The sequence below is a fragment of the Lepidochelys kempii genome, chromosome 9 (genome assembly GCF_965140285.1).
Source record: "Lepidochelys kempii isolate rLepKem1 chromosome 9, rLepKem1.hap1, whole genome shotgun sequence".
In the NCBI taxonomy this organism is placed as follows: domain Eukaryota; kingdom Metazoa; phylum Chordata; order Testudines; family Cheloniidae; genus Lepidochelys; species Lepidochelys kempii.
This window is the reverse complement of record NC_136388.1, coordinates 22736336-22756926: the sequence shown is the minus strand read 5'-3', so window position 1 is coordinate 22756926 and position 20591 is coordinate 22736336.

Genomic DNA, 20591 nt, shown 5'->3' with positions numbered 1-20591 from the left:
CAGGTCAACTACCTGGTAAGGAGAAATTTGTAGTAATTGTCAAGAAAAAATATAAGTGCAAGCACAATTATAAGTGATCTACCTTGAAGTTAGATGGAAGAAATCATGTTTAAAATAAGGTTGGCAGGGGGAACTTGCTTTGTTGTATTTATATGTAACACTTGAAACTCAGCAAAACGTTGTAATTTGTAGCCTCAAGCACAAATAATAGAGATGGTGAGGGGAAAAACAAAACTTTGCACTTTTATTGCATCATTCATCTTGATCTCATAGCTCTACAGAAACATTTAATTTATTAACACTCATAACATCCCCATGAGGCAGGGATGCATTCTCCCCACTTTGAAAAGATGGGAAATCTGACATAAAGGGAAATGCTGACTTTTCCAAGTTCACACAGTCACTGACAGGACTTGGCTGATTTTCAGACTCCTGCTCTAATCACTAGAACACAAAGCTGGATGCAATTCATTTATGTTGTATTGATTTAAATTGAACTGCAGGCTAAGAATTAATGGTTCTAGAAATCCTATATGAAATTATAAAGCATAGTATTTGATTATATTTCTACAATATATCCAATCTGGGAGGCAGCTCTTGCTCAGACCAAGGATCAGCATGTCTAAAAATTCACATCCAAGTTTTCAGATTACACATTCTGAATTCATTAGATTGAAACTTCCTGCTCTGGCATACCCGGTGAGGAGCCTAAGATGGCTTTCCATCACCACCCGATTCTGGGGGCAGCCAGGGACCACTTTGGCCCTTGAGTGCAGCTTAGCAGAGCCTCAGAGCTACTCTGTTTCACTGGCTAGTAGTAGCCTCTAGGAGTCATTATGCCAGGAGGGCACATTCCGGCCATATTTCTTCCTGCTCCAACAGGACCCTTATAATCATGGATGGAGGGTAATGTAGAGATAGTAACCCCGGCTCTGTGTCAGCCAAAGATTGGCTACATGCTGGGTGAAATCTCAGCTTAAAGTCCCCTCTGCGCTGCTCTTAGCAGACCAGTGATCTAACTCTGTATCTACAGTACTGTAAAAGGCAAACCTCTACAAAAGAAATGGCTGCCAAGGCATTGTTGCCTTGTTTGGTATAGACTTTTTGTAACAGTGATTAAATATAAATATTAATCTTCCATCATCCTTATTCATTCTTGATCATCTGTATGGAAAGATATCCAAGTAATTTTTCTTATGCACAATTGATCACATGGGGACTGATTTAGAGCTGGGCAACTAATGCAAACAATTCGCTGCAAGGTTTCAGAGTAGCAGCCTTGTTAGTCTGTATTCGCAAAAAGAAAAGGAGTACTTGTGGCACCTTAGAGACTAACCAATTTATTTGAGCATAAGCTTTCATGAGCTACAGCTCACTTCATCGGATGCATTCAGTGGAAAATACAGTGGGAGATTTATATACATAGAGAACATGAAACAATGGGTGTAACCAGAGTAATGACTTAAGGTGAGTTATTACCAGCAGGAGAAGTCTGTTTTTGAAGTTTTTTTGTTGAAGTATTGCCACTTTTAGGTCTGTAATTGAGCGATCAGAGAGATTGAAGTGTTCTCCAACTGGTTTTTGAATGTTATAATTCTTGACGTCTGATTTGTGTCCATTTATTGTTTTACGTAGAGACTGTCCAGTTTGACCAAGGTACATGACAGAGGGGCATTGCTGGCACGTGATGGCATATAACACATTGGTAGATGTGCAGCTGAACGAGCCTCTGATATTGTGGCTGATGTGATTAGGACCTATGATGGTTCCTGGACCTATCCTTGCAACAAAGCCCATTGCCAACTGTGTCCACATATCTATTCAGGGGACACCATCATAGGGCCAAAAACAGACTCCAAGGAGACACTGCTTAATTGGAATTAATTTGCAAACTGGATACAATTAACTTAGGCTTGAATAGAGACTGGGAGTGGATGGGTCATTACACAAAGTAAAACTATTTCCCTATGTTTATCCCCCACCCCACCCCCCACTGTTCCTCAGATGTTCTGGTCAACTGCTGGAAATAGCCCACCTTGATTTTCACTGCAAAAGGTTCCCCCCCGCCTCCCCCCGCTGTCCTGCTGGTAATAGCTCACCTTAAGTGATCACTCTGGTGACAGTGTGTATGGTAACACCCATTGTTTACTGTTCTCTATGTATATAAATCTCCCCACTGTATTTTCCACTGAATGCATCCAATGAAGTGAGCTGTAGCTCACGAAAGCTTATGCTCAAATAAATTTGTTAGTCTCTAAGGTGCCACAAGTACTCCTTTTCAGTTTGCTGCAAGTATTCCTGTTTGAAATGCTTGCATGCTCATCCAATCAGGGAACAAAAGCAATAACATGTGACTTAGCTGAGCAATCACAAGTAAATAACACAGTTCAAAATTGTAAATATTTGCAATCACTCCACAGAGGAAAATAAAATTGACAAATATTAGTTGACTAAACTTTCGTTATGAATAAATGTGAGGAAATTACAATCTGCTCCTGGATATTCCACTAGAAGAAAAGGAGGCTGAATTCAGCTAATAAATTATTCATTGCAAACTATTCATTCAGCTCTAGTTTAGATAACCAAACAAGTTGCTTTCATTTGCAATAGATCAATAAACAAGTGAGCACAGCTATTTAATGCTGCATGAGCCAAGACTGTAGACAAAGGTCCATGGGTTGTTGAGTGTCTATCAAACTTAACCAAAATAATTTTTTTTTGTGACTTTACAAGTTAGTCACATTTCTTCCTTCTCTCACCTATTAAAGTGACTTGTTCTGACCTCTGTTACCATTAGTGTTCTGGATTCTTTTTAATGCCAGAACCAACATCCAGGCCCCAATCTTTGACCAGTATAAATCACTGTTTACACCTATGCCAGTTAACACCTGCTGAGGATTGGAGCCATACAGTTTTTTTTTTATATTTTTCTTACTTGCATTTCAGTTCTGATTCTGAAACTAATCTAATACTATGCCCGGCACACTCAGCAATGAACTCTGGAGCAAATGACAGAACTGAAGTCATTAAAACACACAAAGCCCCTGATAATATAATTTATTTGTCTCATAGTTCCATTTCATGCCAAAAGCATCCTTTGGCAAGAACAAAATGAATATTAGTGTGTTCATAATTCACTGTGCTATATGCTATCCTGTCTGGCCTGCAGCTCTAACACTGAAGCATACACATATTGAAAGAGGAAGCAATACTAAGAACCGAAGACCATGATTTATAACCTTTGTGCCTTGTTTTAGACTGCATGGGACACCACATGCTTCTTAGTATCTTAGATGATAAACGTAAACCAGCAAATTTGTTTCTAATTTTAAAAACAGATTTTTCTTAAGAAAAATCATAATATGCTTTTGGTGGTTCTGTGACTGTATTAAGTTCTGGCCAGCTGTATCAGTCACAGTAAATAACATCGTTAGTTGCATGCCTCTGCAGTCATTAGAATTTTGCCTGGGGAAGCTATTATGTCTAATGTTATGACATTTGTGAGCATTTTTACCCAGCAGGCTAGCCAGCTCTAATATAATGGTTTGGTGCTATACAATTTCCTACTCTAGGCTGCATAAAAAAAGTTAGTTGTAGGTTGTTGTTAGCTAGAAAAGAAAATACAGTTGCACTAAACTGAGGTCTTAAATTAGTTTTATAAACCTTTGTGTGAAGTAAAATGGCTGTGGGGAAGTAAACTTTTGGAACTAAGGAGTGATGGAAGCTGATGTACAGTTGAGGTCAGTTGGGCAAGGGATTAATGAATTCGTTTTTTCTGGGAGGTGTTCTTCTAAGTGTACACCAGCATTTAAAAATGTATTAACATTTTAAACCATAATATTACTTAGAATAGGTTGTTGGGAGCTGGCTAGCTAATATCTGGATCATTGGCAACTCCAATGACCATGCTACGAGGCAGGAGAAGTCAACCAGTGGCATAAAGCAGCTCAGTGGAGAGACAGTGATCCCAGGAACCTGAGGTCAATTGTCTATCAATGTCCAAACAAGTGCCTTAAGGTGGGCCCAAGGGAATGCTGAACAGATTGGTCTGGCCCAAATTCAAGCACATTCTCAGGGGTCAGAAAAAATGCTAAGTGTTCTCAAACCTTTGGGGAGCTATAAATCTGTTTCTTGTTTTGTTATTGATTTGGTTTCTTTATCAAGTTCACTGTCTGAGCAGTTTGAATCTTCTTTCTCAATAGCCAATCCTAGCTTCTCAGGATAGTAACACCATGTCATTAGAGTGTGCCAGCAAAGGAAGGGAAGAGATATGGCCTATCCAGCCAAATATCAGGTTGTCACTACTCTAATACAGTTTTTATGGTTATGGCTAGGCCAAATCACAGGGAATGCGAATTTCATTAAAAAGTGAACTTTCTATTATCACACTCATCACCAATTCAGGTTTTAGGGTATTGCTTCAATTGCATTAACATGCATTTAAGTTCATTAAAGGTTTGTTCTATTTGCTCTTCATAACATTCTAATGAGCAACTGTCATATAAAAGGCAAATTTTAAACCATTATACTGAACTAATTTGCATCTTAATTTATTTTGAGAATTTACAGTACTTTTTTACTATTAGCTTTTTTTAAAAAATAGATAAATGAGGATAGTAAAGTATGCCAGCTATGGATTCCCTCCTATTGGGGGAATTGTCAGCTAACCAGTTAAATTGACTTTTTGGTTGGCTTGTGCTCCTGGAGCAAAGCAAAGAAGCCAGATGCAGGGCCAGAATCTGGCCTTTAAGTCTTTATTAATATTTTAACACATGCTATACACCTATAACATATACATACGTATACACATGCATACATAGAGATAATAGTTATCTGCCCCGCCACACGTGCACTACTTAGTGCTTATCCTCCATGCTACACAAAACATGGTAACATTAACTTGAAAACAAAAAGATGAAAAGAGAACTCAGGTAAAACTTCGCCATCATCAACATAACACACATGTCTGCAAACCAATAATGTTTTAACAGCTGGGAACACCATAGCTTCTTCCCAGCAACAAATGTTTGTTTTTAAATGTCAGTTATGACTTTTCTTCATGTAGCTATTTCCAGTTCATATGTTACGTTATCCTCCCTCATTAACTCACAGGTTCTGATTCCTCACTGTGTTACTCCAGTTTTATATTGGTCTAACTCCATTGTTGTTCTTTGGGGACCTCTGTGTATTCACACCCTTGTGGGATATGGTGCCCCTGGTGTGGACCTGCCTTGAAAAGTGCATCCATTGGGGGGAGGGGGTGAACAAGAGATATTGCGCAAGGGGGGCATCAATGTCCTACTATTTAGAAGGCAGTTCACTTTCCAGATGCTTCCATTCCTTCTCTTTTGTCACAGAAGGAGCAGAAACACGACTGCACAGGCTTGAAAACTGGCAGAGTAAGAGGAATGCTAAAGTGGCATTGCCACACTGGAATCCCATGATGAAATCTGAACAGGACTTAACACTGACCCTGTTTGCACTAAATCTTGCAGGTTCCATTCTGTAGGGACCATCTCTACCCTACCACATTTGGGTGCAGGGAGGGAAGGCAAGGGCATCACAGTTCCTGAGGGAACCATGTTATCAAGGGATGTGAGATTTGGGCAACAGCAGGTAGGGACAGTCCGTATGTTCCCTGAGATCCACAGGATATTCTTTATGGCCAGGGGATTACATACCCTGTGAGTGAAGGTTTCACACCTATTTTTTTTTCCCCAGAGGGGCTGATGAAGCAGGATCTAGCAGGAAGCAATTCTATCTAGCACTGATAGCTAGGCATAGCATACATGACTAAATCTGAATCTCCTCTCATGTATACAACCGAAACTTATCAATAAATCCACATCAAGTGTAGAAAATAATGTAAGCAATAAGAAAAAGCTATGAGTTCAGGCTGTGATTTTATTGGTAGGAATTTCCTGCTGGTGAAATATCATTTAGCCCTTCAGATAACAGGACAGAGATTTCAAATCTTCTAGTCATGAGTTGAACAGCAGGGATTGAAAGAGGCATTAGCCTCCTGTAGACAAGCTAATTGTTATATCTGATTTTAAATTAATAAGTGCCATTTATGTAAGAGAACAAACTTATAGGACTTGAGAGGCACGGGGAGCTTTATTATGTGGATGCAGTTACTATGGTGACAGTTTTATTCTCCAAGAGATAGAGGTTAGGTTTCTTGAGGGCTGAACCAGGATATTCTACTTCCATCCACATTCAGTGACTGGTTCAGCCCCTGTGCTCGGACTGGGGATATAACTAGATAAAGCCAAAACACCTGTCAAGATTTGATGGGCTAAATTTTGCTCTGTTACACAGATACAACTTAGTTTCATGGGCTGAAGAGCAGAACTTGGTGCTGTGAAAAGTAATCATCTTTCAAAGGAAAACTATATCTCACATGAGAGAAAAATATGTTAGCTTGGTTGGTTGTTTTTGTAATGAAGCCTGTACAAGCCTTTAAGCCATTGTAGCAGTTTTTCTGCTCTAAGAAATGATCTAAAAACAGTGCCATTGTATGTGTGATGGCTGTCAATCTATGAAAGTTAGTGGAACTGCTAACACCACCAGGAGTTCCTTGCACCTTTGTCATTGTTATGCCTGAACCAGTTAACCAAGACCAGGAACTTATGAAGTTGTGCCCTACAGAATTTACAAATGCTGCCGCACCCCTTTAAACCTGTTGTGTAAATGGCTAGGACCTGGTCTACACTACATGGTTAGGATGACGTAAGCTGCCTTATGTTGGCCTACCTTTGAAAGTGTCTTCATTTAAATTTGGCTCCCGACAACATAAGTGCCTCTCTATACAGATTGAGTAACACCACCTCCCCAAGCACCATAGAGTCATGGCCAATGTAATTAGGTTGACATAGTGTCAGTGTAGACACTGCATTGCTTAGTTGACTGGGATTGGCTTTCAGGAGCCATCCCACAATGTCCCAAACTGACAATATAATCAATATGAGCACTCCTGATGATGATACACACCGCTGGCACAAGGAGCCATGTGTGCATGCACACAAGCGATTTAATAACTGCGGTGGCTGTATGCCGACGTAAATTAGGTTGACCTAATTTTGTAGTGTAGACATGGCCTAGGAAATTGTAAGTAGTGGCTGTGGTCCAAGCACTTAGCCTTAAGTTTGTATAGGAGGATCACTGATGCATTAGTGCTGGTGAGCTTCTATCCAAGTGTGGCAATCTGCCTTCTAGGTGGCTAGCTGGCAAACACTGTGTGATAGATATGCACAGTGTTGGTAATCTGACTACAGAATATGTGGTTTGTCACTGGCTTTATTTAGGAAGGGTGAGAATAAACTCTACTAGAGAGTTCACAACACAGTTAACATGTTTTTTTTCTTATTACCCTAAGAAGCTGTCCCATTTTTCTCTATTAAACAGACTTACAAGCTTTGAGAGCATTACAAAAAAGTGAGATCCCAGGTTTTCCCAGACACATTCTGCATTGCCTTAAATATAACCAGACCTGAAGAAGAACTCTGTGTAAGCTCGAAAGCTTGTCTCTCTCACCAACAGAAACTGGTCCAATAAAAAATACTACCTTGTCTCTCTCAAATAAAACCCGTCAGAATCATGTATTCAAGCACTATCTCTTTTTCTAATCACCAACATGGTTACAGTGATATCAGCTATAGTGAAGGATGCACATTAAAGATGGTAACACTTTTAAATAAATCAGATAATACTAATTAATACACAAGTTATGGTACTTTTAAAGATGGAAGTCATGCAGGAAAAAAGATAAAATGAAAAAATCATGACATATTAATGATTTAAAATGTATGCTGGAACTGGGAGAACAGTAAGTATCATGAATAATTCAAATGAGACAGAATTTGCCTTGCAAGGTCGATGAATGTAAAAGGGGAAGGCTTTTGGAAAGAGCAGTTCCTATTCTTTCAGCATTGTTGAGAGATCTCCATCATCTGGAAGGTTAAGACAAGATCAAGCAACACAGAACACTGTCTAGTTGTTCTGAGAGAAGATTATATTGAAATCTATTGGCACCACATTTAGTTCGGTCGGAGCCTGTCAGCTGCTGAGAAGAGTTAAGCCTGAATGTTTGATGCCAAATGAATTAAAGTCTATTTTTGAACTCAACTTCCACATCCTGAAGGAATGGTTACTAAAGAGAAAAGAAACCAATGAACAATACCCTAGGCAATCGATACAAATTATTGGAATTCCTTACAAAATGGCTTGAAAGGGAAGTACTGTTTGTAGAAGATGAATGTGAGTACACCAAGAGAAAAATGCTCTCAACACATGGTCTGCTTTAATATTGGTTATTTTCTTTTTCTGAAACTGTTTAAGCACATCACAAGAAACACAGTCCAGGAGACCAATTATTTCAACAGTGCATGGATTACTGTAATTTTTAAGAGTGTGCACGTGTCTTTTTGTTTAAAAGGTGTTGGGAAGCCCAGGGTTTGAACTCTGCTGAATGTAATCTGTATGCAAGGGAATAAGTCTGAAAATCATGAATGTATTGCAGATCTAACTGTATTTCTAAATTCTCTTATTGTAGTTTAATATAATAATAGAATTTATTTGTTATAATTTCAGAATCATTTGGCCCAGCACAAATCATATCCTATGTTGCTTTTCAGTAGCTTGCAAAGATGTTAGAGGGAAACAGCAGAATTATATAGTGTTGCTCGCAATCAATATGCGTTGCAACTTTCAAGCTGAGATTCAGCAGCCTGCAGCATCAATGTTTGTAAGTGCAACTGCTAATTATGTTAAGCAAGACAGTGTTAGAATAGGAAGATCTAAAAATTAGATACAATTTGTGCAAACTCATTAGATAAAACAAAATGGACAGACTGTATTTTGGGGTGAATCCTAATGAATTCTAAAAGAACATATTTAAATTTACTGGATTTATTTTATCTATTTTTCATACATGGTTTTTCTAAATAAGATTTCAAAAGCTCAATAGAGACCTTTTGGGCTTGATTTCCAGGCTGACCTTAAACTGGCTTTTCTTTCTTGCACCTACAATTTTGCAAGGGGAAAGACTCCTGGGTGCAGTTATCACCTGTTATTAGTTGTGAGTGCAAATTCTGTTGTTTAGATCTCCAACTGCCTCATCATAGCCTCATTTCAGTCAGTCAGACATATAAATGAATTAAATTGTTCCTGCATGTACAAAATTCCAACTACAATTTGTAGGGGGGAAAGGAAAACCATGTTTTAAAAATCTGTTCCTTTATGCTTGCTTGTACTAATATGGTTCATGGTTTACGTGGCACAAAGATTCACTGATAGTGTCATATTCTGATAATGAAATAACTGATTGCCACAGTTATAACTGTTATGCAGAGATTAGTTTAATGTAAAGTAGATCCCATGATCAGTAAAAATGCTGCTTTTCACCTGTTGTTGATCAAGATACAACTCTGCATGTGCATTCTGCAACAGGTAAACATAAACCAAATGCAAAAGTCCAGATGGAAAATTCAGGATCTTACTCTGAAAGATTTCCTCCTCCATCGCATGGGGGTATTCTGGTTTCTGTTCATTTTCTGATGACTGGGAAGTGGTGTTGGCTACATTTTTCTGTTGCAGTTTAAGGACAGCTCCAGACTCCTCTGTAGTTAAGAACTGGAAAGTCAGTATTCTGCCATGACAAAAAGAATATGTACATCAAGCACTACTACCTCCTACCTGACGGGAAGGGGTAGAGGTGAGTGGTGTGTGCATGTGTACTGTAGTATGTATATACTACTCAAAAAATAATCTATGTTAAAAGAGCATTATTAAGGTTGCAAAGTCAAGCACTCAAGGAGTTAGGAAGTGCCAGAACTAAGGTTGCCTGGGCAAACTTAATTCAGCCCCCTTGTGCATATGATTATGATACAGTCTCTTTAATTACATAATCACATATTACTATTTCCTGACTTATTCAGGGCACAGAATGCATGGTGCTGACTTAATGAGCAGGTATTAAATATTTTGTTTCTCATTATTCAATATATGGCCCCAGGCCTTACTTAGTGCTTACTATTCAAACCCTGCTTGGAATACAGAATTAAGTTCTTCATGGGCTCTTGGGTGGTGCTCATTATTCTAGTATCAGAATGCTTCACAAACATTAATTTATTTTTACAAGACTCCTGTGAGATGAGGAATTGGTATTATCCTCATTTTACAGACAGTGATTTGAGGCACAGAGAGATTAAGACCCAGGCGTATCTACAAATTTTAGGTGCCCAGTTTGAGATGCCTAGGGTCTGATTTTTCAGAGTATTTAGGATTATATAGCACTGTATATATTGAAGGACAGCTTCCATTGACTTCAGTTGCACTGGTTACATAGATTTGCACTTCTGCAAATCAGATCCCAGACCTATTGGACTACTGGAAGGTGCTCAGATACTACAATGATAACCACCATATAAGAACTTACATAGAATAGAACAGAATAAATTTGGGCACCTAGAAAATGAAGTGACCACCTGTAAAAAGAATGGTTTAAGTGACTTGCCCAGAATCATGTAGCGGCAGAGGCAGGGATAGAATCCTGTTCTTCAGGGCAGCATTAAACTGTCTTAGCCATGAAACCGTCCTTTCTCTTTCTGCTGTTTCTTGCCTCATTCACTACACATCTTCCAACATCTGCAACAAATGAAATGGGGTTCTTCGAACAAGTCTCATTCACTATACCACCCTGTTTCATCCCCAGAGCCGGTCCATTCTGTGCACTGAAGGAGGCAGGGTCCTGTGGAAAAAGTAGCATCTGATCATGTAATTAAAGACTATAACACATACACACAAAGGGAGCAAACTCATGTCGCAAAGGCCACCTTAACGCTAGCATTTCCTAACTTTTGAGTACTTCACTTTGAAACCTTAATAATGTTCTTTAACAAAGAATGGAAGAAACAGAAATTCCATCATGTGGCATCATATTGAGATCCATCTGGGTCATCAGCCGGGCTGAACCTTAGCTCTACCTCACAGACCTCTGCCACTTGAGCTAATGGAGTAACTGATAGCAGTAGTAGGATGTCATCCTCTCCATGGACTGGTACTAACGGGGAATGAGACCCACATTTTACTAGTGTATTTCACAGGTATTTGCTGACAGCAGAAGAATGGTGACACTCAGGAAATTTGGGTTCCATTCCAGACTCTGCAGGGAGTGTACACTAATGAGCACAGATTCTTCTGTCCATTCCCCCCAAAGTTGACCTCTTATGTTCCCTCCAACCTTTCCCTATCGTGGTCCTATATCTTCCTTACATCTGGCCTTTCATTCCAGGCCTATTCATCTCACTTAGCCAGTCGCAGTCTCCATTCCTCAGGCTTCTCATCCTAATCTCTTTATCCAATCATTCTGAGTTCTCTCCCCATACCGTCCCTGTCAGATGTCTCCCTTCCCTCCACATTCCTCCCAATCCCACTGGTTCCCAGTCTCTGTCCCCCAGCTCCTAATTTCCTTACTCAACCAGTCCCAATCCCCTCCCAGGCTCCCTCATCACCTTATCCTTCTGCCTTCCCCCTGCCCCCAAATCTAGCTCTTGTCTTCTCAGCATTTGAATCAGGCAGTTTCCTCATTCAGGCTGCCTAGGCATCAGCAGAGGGGTCCTGGAAAGCATAGGAGAGACAGCCTTTCTGCTCTCAGTTCTAATGCCTAGCCCTGTACCAGCCCAAAAGAGCAATTGCAGGAGAAGTCCTGCTCAGCCCTGGACTGGATCATGCTCAGTATAGACAGAATCTTTAAAGAATTTAGATGCAAAGCTCTAGCAAGTCTCCACTGAGCATGTGCAAACTGAAATTTTTAAACACTTATAACTTGGCCAAATTTGGGGGGATTTTCACAGGGATGGTGAAATGTACATCCCTGACATAAAGGCCCCAACCTGGCAAATTTGAAGTGCTTGCTCCAAAGCATGGGGGTACTAGAGCTTCTCGAAGGAAGAAAAAAGCCCTGAGGTAGTTTCCTTAATCCAAATAGTTAAAATCTGGCAAAGTTATAAGCAATTGAAAATAGAATCTTATAATGGGAAGTGTTGAGCAACCTTAATAATAAGGAAAAAGAAAAGGAGTACTTGTGGCACCTTAGAGACTAACCAATTTATTTGAGCATAAGCTTTCGTGAGCTACAGCTCACTTCATCGGATGCATAAAGTGGAAAGTACAGTGAGGAGATTTTATATACACACAGACCATGAAAAAATATACATTGTAAGGACAGTGATCACTTAAGATGAGCTATTACCAGCAGGAGAGTGGGGCGGGGGGGAGAGAAAACCTTTGAAGTGATAATCAAGGTGGGCCATTTCCAGCACATTTCCAGAGTTAACAAGAACATCTGAGGAACAGTGTCGGGGAGGGAGGAATAAACAAGGGGAAATAGTTTCACTTAGTATAATGACTCAATCACTCCCAGTCTCTATTCAAGCCTAAGTTAATTGTATCCAATTTGCAAATTAATTCCAATTCAGCAGTCTCTCGTTGGAGTCTGTTTTCTAAGTTTTTTTGTTGAAGGATAGTCACTTTGAGGTCAGAAATCGAGTGACCACAGAGTTTGAAGTGTTCTCCGACTGGTTTATGAATGTTACAATTCTTGACTTCTGATTTGTGTCCATTTATTCTTTTACATAGAGACTGTCCAGTTTGCCCAATGTACATGGCAGAGAGGCATTGCTGGCACATGATGGCATATATCACATTGGTAGATGTGCAGGTGAATGAGCCTCTGATAGTGTGGCTGATGTGATTAGGCCCTATGATGGTGTCCTGTGAATAGATATATGGGCACAGTTGGCAACGGGCTTTGTTGCAAGGATAGGTTCCTGGGTTAGTGGTACTGTTGTGTGGTGTGTGGTTGCTGGTGAGTATTTGCTTCAGGTTGGGGGGCTGTCTGTAGGCAAGGACTGGCCTGTTCTCCCAAGATTTGTGAGAGTGATGGGTCGTCCTTCAGGATAGGTTGTAGATCCTTGATAATGAGTTGGAGAGGTTTTAGTTGGGGGCTGAAGGTGACGGCTAGTGGCATTCTGTTATTTTCTTTGTTGGGCCTGTCCTGTAGTAGGTGACTTCTGGGTACTCTTCTGGCTCTGTCAATCTGTTTCTTCACTTCAGCAGTGGGTATTGTAGTTTTAAGAATGCTTGATAGAGATCTTGTAGGTGTTTGTCTCTGTCTGAGGGGTTGGAGCAAATGCGGTTGTATCATAGAGCTTGGCTGTAGACAATGGATCATGTGGTGTGGTCTGGATGAAAGCTGGAGGCATGTAGGTAGTAATAGCGGTCAGTAGGTTTCCGGTATAGGGTGTTGTTTATGTGACCATCGTTTATTAGCACCGTAGTGTCCAGGAAGTGGATCTCTTGTGTGGGCTGGTCTAGGCTGAGGTTGATGGTGAGATGGAAATTGTTGAAATCATGGTGGAATTCCTCAAGGGCTTCTTTTCCATGGGTCCAGATGATGAAGATGTCATCAATATGGCGCAAGTAGAGTAGGGGCATTAGGAGACGAGAGCCGAGGAAGCGTTGTTCTAAGTCAGCCATAAAAATGTTGGCATACTGTGGGGCCATGCGGGTACCCATAGCAGTGCCGCTGATTTGAAGGTATACATTGTCCCCAGATGTGAAATAGTTATGGGTGAGGACAAAGTCACAAAGTTCAGCCACCAGGTTTGCCGTGACACTATCGGGGATAGTGTTCCTGATGGCTTGTAGTCCATCTTTGTGTGGAATGTTGGTGTAGAGGGCTTCTACATCCATAGTAGCCAGGATGGTGTTTTCAGGAAGATCACCGATAGACTGTAGTTTCCTACGGAAGTCAATGGTGTCTCGAAGATAGCTGGGAGTGATGGTAGCGTGGGGCCTGAGGAGGGAGTCTACATAGCCAGACAATCCTGCTGTCAGGGTGCCAATGCCTGAGATGATGGGGCGTCCAGGATTTCCAGGTTTATGGATCTTGGGTAGCAGATGGAATACCCCAGGTCAGAGTTCCAGGGGTGTATTTGTGTGGATTTGTTCCTGTGCTTTTTCAGGGAGTTTCTTGAGCAAATGGTGTAGTTTCATTTGGTAACCCTCAGTGGGATCAGAGGGTAATGGCTTGTAGAAAGTGGTGTTGGAGAGCTGCCGAGCAGCCTCTGGTTCATATTCCAACCTATTCATGATGACAACAGCACCTCCTTTGTCAGCCGTTTTGCTTATGATGTCACAGTTGTTTCTGAGGCTGTTGATGGCATTGTGTTCTGCATGGCTGAGGTTATGGGGCAAGCGATGCTGCTTTTCCACAATTTCAGCCTGTGCATGTCGGTGGAAGCACTCTATGTAGAAGTCCAGTCTGCTGTTTCGACCTTCAGGAGGAGTCCACCTAGAATCCTTCTTTTTGTAGTGTTGGTAGGAAGGTCTCTGTGGATTAGTATGTTGTTCAGAGGGACAATAATAAGGGACTCTACTAGCCCCACTTACAATAATGGAGTGTATAACCTTCTAGCATTAGAAAACTCTGTAAACAAGAATCCTATGTAAAACCTGATCATCTTTAGTCAACCAGATAATCTTTTGTTTTTTGTAAGAGACCTATGAAAATACAAGTACAAATAGAGAGACCTTAGGAGCATGACTGAAAGCAATATGGGAGAAAGCCAATGATGGTACGCAACAACTGGAGAAAAGCCATCCATTCACATGACCTCACTCACACAAGAAAAATGTTGCAAGAAGGAACGATGGTGCTGTGATTCACTTAATAATACTGTTGACAGAATCACGTTTGAGGGAAGAGATCCTCTCCTTCTTAGCCAGAATTATACTTAGGGCTTCTGATTTTAGTTTTTAACCAATAAAACACCCCCGATTTAAAATCAAGAACAACCCGTGTTTATCCAATAAACTCTGGAAAAACATCCGAAATGGTTACTCAGTTCACATTGACTTCACTCCTTTCCCAGTGCAGTTTGTTTATAGAGATGACGTCCCTGCTCCCTGGCTTGTACGTAAGGGCTTATCTTCATGGAGTGTAATGTAGACTATAGGGATGTGAGTTCTAAAGCACAGTAAGCATTAACTGGTCCATGTGGACCCTTTTGGTATGCACTAAAGGTACGCTAGAGTGCTTTAATGTAATGTTGTTTGAAACAGTACTATGTGTACATACAGAGAGAGAGAGCCTGGAAAAACCCATATATTTGGACATCTATCAAAAATTTGCTAAAAATAAATCCCCCAAAATGAAATTAATAAACCCTGAAAAAAGTGTCAAAATGTCTCTGAATAGTCTCAATGTGTTGGTGCTTTCTGAGGACATTGCTCTGCACTTTACAGATATTGGAGAGGGAGGCAACAGAATCTGTACATGCAACAAGGAACAGAATAGAGAGATCAGTGAAACAGAAAGCTTTCCCCTTTCTAATTCCAAAACCCTTCCTCTTTCCAGCACTCTGTTGCTTTATATCAGTGTGACATGCCCTCTCCTTCAAATGAGCAGCCTTCCCATGTGGAAAAGCAGGCATCTCAGACTAATGCACAGAATTTTGATGAGCATGTAAAAGTACAGCAGGGCCAAAGAACAGCTTGTGTGCCAGATGGGGATATGCTTTCAAGTGACTCATTTCCTGCCTCTTAAGCCAGGTGAGTACCTCCTGCTCCTCTGGTCATTGTTGCTCAACATTAATACTTCTATATCTAGGAAGAGCTGGAGGAGATAGTCCTTCACTCATTGTTGTGTGATCCTTTGGCAGTGCAGTCCTGAGCAGGGGACAAAGCAAACACAAGAAACAGGGAGGGACTGTTGTCTACTGGATGGGAGGAAAAAGCCAATGAAGGAAATAAAAAAACACTTACATGCTGAGTTGCAATAATTAAATGATGATCTGGCTTAGATATGTCCAGCAAATTGGTATGTGTTATTGTGCAGAATATTAGCAAAAGAGAAGTTCCTCAGTCAGTTCCAAGGAATTTGAAAGCAGAGCCAATCTGCTGCCTGTTTGTCTATATATGGTACAAGAGAAGCAGAATACTGTTTCTTTCTCTATCTTTCCCCTTCATAAGAGATCTCCAGTAGACCTTCTCCCAAGCGGCCCTGAAAGGAGAGAGCTGCCAGAACCTTTCTGATGGTGATGATATTTCAGAAGTTTTATGCCTTTGTCTTTCCATCTGCTATTTTGGCATTAATTCATCTCAAATAAAAATGATAGTTAATAAAGTATTTATTGCTGCTGTTTACCTAAGAGAGAGGGTTTTTTCACAATATGTCCCTCTTACTCCTCACCAGTTGATTGTTTCCTGTTGTAAACAGTGCTCTTCTGTTATGGGAATATCTCTTGTTTAGGCATGTTCAAATAATGAACAGAGTTGAGGAAATTATGGATAGTCTCATGAATATTCTGTCAGAACCAAAAGGTTAAAACTGTCAGATTGGCCATTTGCGTGAATTATTTACTCATTTTAGTAGCAGAGGATGTTTCTTAGGCTAATGCCAAATGGAAGATGAAGAAAAGGATATTAGAATACAGATCTCTGCTCAGTTCAGCATTTTCCTTTTGCAAATGATAATGGTTGCCTTGAATTTGGTAGGCTGGCTCGCTCTTAAAAAGCTGTTGCCAGCTTGAAAACTGTATTCTAAAAGTCTGCAACTGTAGTCATGAAACTACATGCAACATTTAAGTTTTTAAAAATTGAATGTAGGCACAAGTTTGGGCTGGGTGGGGGCACTGGAAGCATTGCAAGAGATTAGGATTTATACAGCTCATATGAGCCTCTCCCATTTCGTCCCAGGCCCCATGTGAGAGACTAAAAACTATGTGCGACTATGTGACAGTGCCTCTATTTTATAGAATATTGTTGTAGCAATAATTCCATGTGTACAAAGACAGTTTATTTGGCTGTCACAGCAGAAGTAATTTCTTAATATTCCTTTTTCAGAGATAAGACTAAGTATGTAGCATTGTGCACTTTGGTGAACTAGAATTCAACAAGTTGCTGAGATCTGAAATGTGTTGCAGAAATGATGGCATCAGAGTGCCTGCATGTTGGAGAAATTGTAGTATTAATCATTTGCAGTTACATAGATCCTTTCATCTGAGGATATCAAAGCACTTTACAAACATTAATGAGCATATTCATTCTCTGACTTTTTACAGTCTCCTGAATTGAGCCGTGTGATAGCAGGGAAATGAGTGCAGTTAGTCACCCACAGGATGTTGGGAAAAACAAGGAATCTTGTTGGTTATATTTGTGCAATACTCACAGGACTGGAAGACAGAAAGATGAGTTCTAACCCTGGCCAAATGGCATTCCTCTCTGACTCAATTTCTCCTAAAAAGGGGATAAAACCTACCAGAGGTGTTGGGAGGATTAATTAATGTTTGTAATGCACTTTCAAGATGTAAAGCATTATAGAACTGCTCAATTACTCCAGTGCTAAAGCATATTTGAAATCCAAAGTCCTGATTGCACTGGGAGCAATGCAGGTGACCCTTGCATCCTCACAAAGCCCCATCAGAAATGGATGGAGACTTGGCAGACCAGTTCAGAGAGAGGTTCCAGGCTTATACAGCTGCATGAAGAAGGCTCAGAAACACAAGTGGGAAAAGAACACGAAGGGGCAGGTAGTTGTCCATCTTGGAGATGGGGGAAGGAAGATGAGAGCAGAGATGCAATCAAGAGCTACATTATACAGGGCTTAAAGGTCTAGGAAGACGGTGAATTGGCTGCAGTTTTATTGCTTAGCTGTCTGTACACGAATAACTTTAGGTTAACATTTTAAAAGGGCCATTGTGATGGGCAGTGCAGGTCATCGGTGCTCCCTGGAGAGTAACACAAAGCCCCACAACAGGGGAAGTCAATTGGTGGACCGCAGGCCAAATCTGGATCACCAGACACTTTTGAACAGACCCTGAATTCTTTTTATTTTCTTTTTTTTATCATGGGTGGTGCTTGGATCTGGCATTTGAGGAAGCTGGCCTGAGCACCAGAAGCTCCCCCAGACTGTGGCCCCACTCCCTGCTCCACCCGCACTCCACTCCAGGCCCCACTCATGCTCGGCCCCCTCACCTGCCACTCGCTAAGTCATTCCACCCCAGTCCTGAGACCCCCCACTGCCTGCTGCTCACTGAAACCCTCCTCTTGTCCATCCCCCACCCCCAAAGCTCCCTCCACCCACCTCTCATTGAGTCACTCCACCCATCTGAGACACGCACTACTTGCTGCATCCCCCCCTCTCCTCTCCTCCACTCCCATGCCCCCAAGGCTCACTGCTCGCTGAGTCGCTCCACCACCCTCCATCGAGACTCCTGCCACTCACCGTATTCATCCTCTCCAACTGTGGAAGAAGGGAGGGATTCAGCGAGCTGCGGGCACCTCAGGGGAGGGGAAGAAGGAGAGGAGGGAGTTGGCAAGCGGTGAGTGGCAAGCACCTTGGGGGAGGGGCAGAACAGGGATGGGAAGAGGTAGAGTCCAGGTGGGGCCACGGGGTGGAGCGTAGGCAGGGCCACCATGGCCCAGGTGTTCGCACCTTCAAAGGTAGCAAGTTGGCTGCCTATATATTTTATTATTATCATTTTCTCTGGAGTCTGGACCTTGACTATACCTTGACCAGTAAATTTGGACCTTGGTAATAAATAATTGACTACCCCTGTCCTACAACAACCCACCTTAGTGGACTCCTTAAGAGCACTCTCTGCCAAGCTACCCAACAACATGGAATTGGGAGGGGTCAATCCCAGCTAGGATTCAGAGTAGAGCTGGCCAGGAAACAGAATTTTCATCCTGCAAAAAACTGAGTTAAAAGAAAGTTGCTTTTTTGGTGTTGGTTTGGTTTTCTTTAATTGTCCCGAATCAACATGACAAGGTTTTTTTGTTTGTTTGGTTGGTTTTTTTGCAAGATAGAAATTCTCCAAGATTTAGTTTTGGAAACACAGAAATATTCCCACATTGGGAGTGTTTTAGTTTTTCCAAAATGAAATATGCTCCTTAGGAACCTGGCCAAACAGGGAGCTAGCTACCCATCTCCCTGAGGAGCCTGGCACCATGGCAGCCCATGAGGTGGGCTGTCAGGGGAACCAGGAAACAGGGTGGACTGATAGAAAACCTGGCTGACTGGCCTGCGTGCCTACCTGTTTTTTGTTGACAGTTTCAATGGAATCAACACATTCACACGGAATATGACAATTCCATCAAATCAGCATTTTCTGTTGGAAAACTATTCTGTCAGAAATTGTTTTACCAGCTCTACTTTGGAAGCAGTTCCAGAAGGCAGTATTAGCTGGGAGCTAATTAGGTGCAACTAAATCTATATGGGGTCAGCACCTTTAAAAATTTTGCTGGAAGACAAACAAGGGAGTTGTGCTAACCTGAAAGCAGGGCCACTTGTTTATTGTACTTTGTGAGCTTACTGCCTAGAAGGAATGTGCAGCTCGAGACTTTTGCCTTATTGATGTTGATTTAGGTTCAATGAGACCCTGCTGCAATGGAACCCTCCCCAGAGGTGGTGTACGAGCATTCAGCACGTATTTATCTGTCATTCTGCTCTGGCCCTGCTACAGTAAAGTATTCTCTACCTGAATTGTATTGTAACCTTTTTTGTTCCGGGAATTAGAAGCAGTGGTTAAACATTTATTAAATAGCTGCAAGATTTGTATAGAATATGCAATTAAGGGAGGCCTCTAAATGCAGTAATATGACACCCTCTGCTGCTATTTTTTAATATCTCATGCCTAGCATGGATAGGGAGGACTCCAGTTCCCTTCTGTGGCCTAGGTTAGTAGAAAATGAACTACTCCCTAGCTGCCCAGCAAGTAGATCACATTGCTTTAATGTGACTCAAATTCTAACTGAAGTATATTCTGGGGCTAGGCAGAAGATATGTGTTGCATATCTATCATTCCAATTCATACGGACTCGATTTGACTAGAGACATTAACAAACAAGCCAAGAATTAAAAGGAGACAGATATGAAAGTCCTGTTCTCATTGGATCTGTAGGCAGCTATTACTGTCAGTCTCTGTCTTTGTCCTTGTTAATATGGTGTCGAAAAAAGAAAAGAAAAAAAAAAGACTGATGTGTGGCACACGATGTGCATAGCTGTGTTCATAGGCTTATGGGTTTGAAGTGTAAAGGATCTGTATGTGTTGTGCTGTCTGTAGAGTTCCATGTCAGTGCCACCCAGTTTTTCTCCCTCCTTCTCCTGCCCCCCCCCGAAATATTATCACTCCCTCTAACCCTCCCCATCCAAGAGCTGTGTGTGCCTTTTAATTCCAGTTCAATTAATAGATTTTTGTAATCTTGTTCTGAGGCTAATCTCTTTTCAGTTGTATAGGAATGTAATAATTGCACGCTTTCTGTTTAACCATAGTTGATAATCATAGAGGGAATACTGCCAATGTGGATAAGCCCCATATTTGACCTGCCTTGATTTCTTATCTGTTTGTAAGTCTACAGCATACTTGTGTGTTTTTCCATCCTCTCTCTGAATGCTTGCAGCCTAGCATTCAGGAGCACTCGACCATAATGAAGTCTGTGTGCAGGTGCAATGTAGGAAAACTGATTTCTGGAGAAAACAGTTCTGTTTTAAGGGCCTCACAGAATGCTCTTTGTAGGCAATGGAA